The sequence below is a fragment of the Tubulanus polymorphus genome, unplaced genomic scaffold (assembly GCF_964204645.1).
Source record: "Tubulanus polymorphus unplaced genomic scaffold, tnTubPoly1.2 scaffold_32, whole genome shotgun sequence".
Lineage (NCBI taxonomy): Eukaryota > Metazoa > Nemertea > Palaeonemertea > Tubulaniformes > Tubulanidae > Tubulanus > Tubulanus polymorphus.
In genome coordinates, this window is record NW_027437439.1 from 124,731 (window position 1) to 128,663 (window position 3,933).

The 3,933-nt window shown below is 38.3% G+C and overlaps 1 long non-coding RNA gene across 1 annotated transcript; it reads right to left on the reverse strand.

Annotated features, from left to right (window-relative positions):
- Nucleotides 1-628: 628 nt before the first annotated feature.
- LOC141914500 (uncharacterized) lies at nt 629-3,585 on the reverse strand. Its single transcript, XR_012620843.1, has 3 exons — nt 3,472-3,585; nt 3,082-3,376; nt 629-1,423 (listed from the first exon to the last, which is right to left on the reverse strand). It is a non-coding gene; the product is annotated as an uncharacterized LOC141914500 (long non-coding RNA).
- Between the last annotated feature and the right edge of the window lie 348 nt (nt 3,586-3,933).

The following is a 3,933-nucleotide window of genomic DNA, read 5'->3' on the forward strand; positions in this document are numbered from 1 at the left end:
AATTGTGGCTTCGTCACCTGACGCTCAATAACACAAAACTTTTGCAGGGATTTACTGAAACTGAAGTGTCCGTTCAAACTTTTAAATTGGCATTAAGTGCAAAATATAAAACCAATTCTAAACACATTTGACCTGGTCCTGAGTTGATACGGGCAATTCGGCAGTATAGGAAGGTGGGCTAGACTATAACGGGCACCGAGGAGTCGAGTAAAGGTTTGTGAAAGGTTGCCAAAATATATATATTTGAATGAAGTGTGGGTTTGACTATTTCACGGAATGGCTTCTTATTGTAATAATGTTTTAAATGTGTAAGTCACCGGTTCCGGAGATTGTGGTTCTAAACAACGCAACAGATGTCGCCTTCGCTTAATTTACACTCGTCGTATAGTTTTCTCAGGAGACCGAGGAGGTTAGCTCGGTGGGAACAGGACGGCGCTCCGGCCCACAGACTGATGGAGGTTAGAAACTGACTTTCACCGAGATGGTTATTGCGCTTTGCGTCCTGTCAGACGTCAACTTCGCTCACAAATCCTCAAGCTCGTGCCACTAATTTCCCTATTTACTGAATTACTGTAGAGATTGATTTAAAAGTTGAAAAATAATGTGCTTTTAACTGGTATCTGGCTGATGAATGGAGATGTCATTAACTTTAGCGAGTAGAGCCTCATCAGAAATGATTTTGTCCCAGAAACCGTTTTTACATTCGAATAAACTTTGTACAATTTTGAATAAAAGTCATGTAGGAATCAAGGTTTCAAATTTGTCATTTTATTTAAATCTGCAACAAGTGTAAATTACGAGTCTCCTTTATTTTAATAATTCTTGCTCAGTCACACGTATAAAACCAATAAACCAAATACAATACATCGGAATAGTGAAGCTGATCTTTGAGTGAATACCTGGGTTAGTTGAATAAAAAGTTTTATAATCAGTTTATTATCTTCGGTTATAAATATATCCGAAAAATGACATCTGTTGCGTTTTCTAAGAACCACCCAGTAGAGTTTGGATGCTGTAACGACGCTTTGCTCATATGCTGGTGCTGTATAAGGACTTCTCTCCGCTGCTGGTTCAAGGTTCCGATAACGATATACATTTGACAATGTCGCGTTCCTCTAGGTAAGTGAAGTGTTTAGCGATTTGAAATAGTCAAAACCAAGATAGAAACTTTCGAAATAATGCATTTATTAATAACCATTTCGAATTCTCTTGAACTTCGAGCGTTTGGTGTGTTGACGAAACCCATTATTTCGGTATTTCTATGAAAAGTTCTTAAACCCGACCTAAATTGCAGAAATCGAATTCTTTATTTCAAACACTTTATTTTCATTGAACACACACGCAATGAATTTCAGTATTTACACCTCGCATATCTTCAGGTATTCCACCTCCTCACAGCGTTATTCACTTATACTACGACACCCTACAAAACAAATAGCATCAACATTTTAAAAATATGCAGGGCATATTTATGAAAAGGTTGTTGTGGTTGTTAGGCTTTATAGACACGTCAGTGATACCTTTTCAACGTGTATTTCTAACTCAAATTCGTTTTAACAGTGTCTTAATCTCTAAACCTAACCCTAAGCAGAACGCCGTCCCCAAATATGTGGAACTGCATCACGAAACGGCCTAGATAGTGGAAGGCTATGGAGGGAGACGTGTTCGCGCTGGTGGAGGGAGACTCCGACTATTTCGTGTTCACTCAAGGAACAACTCGAAAAAACTTTGTATCAATTGCATCAAGCTTCACTTCAATGTATTTTACTGTTTTTACACGTGTGACTGAGCAAGAACAATAAGAGAATAAGTAATTTACACTTGTCGCAGATTCAACCAAAATTACAAACTTAAAACAGAACACAATAACATGATATGATTTATTTTTCACTTAAAGATAACAATGAAATAAAGAATGCCGAGTGAGGGTGCAGTCACAGCGCTCACAGGCTGTAACAACTTTGGACCAAGCCAAGTGGTTTCCGCAATGGTTTCCACGATAATGTTATTCAAAATCTGCCATCATTTTTCCAAGAACCAGGAAGGGCCATCACAAAATAGCTATGTCTTCATTCATTCGGCTCGGAGAAAGTACAGTCAACATCGCTTAAGTCTTCTTCAGTTGGGAGAATCGTTAAGATGATGACTTACCGAAAGAACGTATTACAAATTACTCCAGAGAATTGTAATTAGAAATACTGATGTAGTGTGATGATTATCTGATAATGACTTAAGCGAGGTTGAGTGTGTAGTGGCAAGGTGTTAGGTCTGGTAAACGAGGGGATCATCTGTTGGTCGGAAATTGAAAAAACCATTTTAGTAAAAAAGTCTATTTCTGTCATGAATTCGCCGTTGGGCCGGAGCGCCGTCCTGTGCCCACCGAGCTTACCTCCTCGGTCTCCTGAGAAAACTATACGACAAGTGTAAATTAAGCGAAGTAACTCACACATTTATAACATTATTACAATACGAAGCCGTTCCGTGAAATAGTCAAACCCGAACTTCATACCACTCGTCATAACCGGATTAATCGTCCTTGACCGATCAGAGATTACATTCATAATTCCAGGCAAGCAGACGATCGAAACTAATTTGAATCAATGATTTAGGACAAAATTGCGATCTATATTTAATAATTGCGACCACCTTCCCAAGCCTATAGCTCGACTACTCTCAGGTGCTGTATACATGTCTCGGACGATTGAACCGGTTACAAGTTGAATTTACAAGTAATATTTCATTGTCCAGTTTTATGGAATAAGTTTCTTTTATCTGATAAATGGTTTTACATAGGACTCCTCTTAACTCAAATTTGTCAAAACCGGCAAGTGGAATTATCATTTCAAACTTTAATACAGATTTAGAACCATTACAACAAAAGAATAATCAAGAATATCAATCAGGTTTTTCTAACACCTCAAACATTTAACACTGGTCAGAAATTAATTCGAGTTAAGAGGAATGTTAGGAGTCTAATGTATCTGAAATTGCTGTAACGAGGACCAATCTGTTTGATAGATAGGCTTAAACCCGACCTAACCTAAGTTTCCTATACGAAAAACTGTTAGAAATTCTACTCACCAATTCATGGATTACTTCGATCAGTCTTCTGTTTGTTACTTAGAAGATAAGACATCCAAGCAGGCTACAGCACTGAGCTCTGTTGGTCCAGGTTGGTAAAGTCCAGCACGCAGACAGCAATCGGGTCTGGAGTAATCGAGGAATGTCTGATCCAAATATGCATTTGTTGATTCAGTCCGCAGCAGGTATTGACAGCAAACATGTCCTGAGTAAGAGAAGAAGGCCTGAAGTCCACTGTGTATTTGTTGATTAAGTCCAGCACGCATTGACAGCAATCAGAGGAAGTAGAGCTCCTCTGAAAAAAAAACGTAATGATCACCGTTATGATTTTTAATTTGACTCCATACAATCCGTTATATCCAGTATTAAAAAACCTACAAATCTACTCACCACCAATTCAATTCTGTGTGGAGACTCATAGATTATTTTGAAAACAGCGTTGGTTTAGTCAGCCCCGCGGTATTGGAAGCAATGAGGTCCTCAATGAGGAATGGCTGATCTGAAAAAGAAGACAATTTCATATTTTTTACAGGTTTCAATTCTGACTGATGAATCAATATTCAAGTAAAGAAGCCCGAGCCCTTATAGCTTATAGATTTACAAAATCCCGTTTAAGATTCAACTCACCTAACCTCACGTAAGGACGTATATAGTGAATTCAACGTGTGTTAAGAATTAATCCTCAAAACTGGTTCAATTCAAATCGAACACGTATTACACGATTTCAAAGACCGACCACAATAACAGGACACAATATGAACTGAGTTTGTCATAATGCGGTTCAATGGTCACGAGCACCACTGGCTACAAAATACCACTGAACTACAAACGCGTGGTTCTATGATAATACGT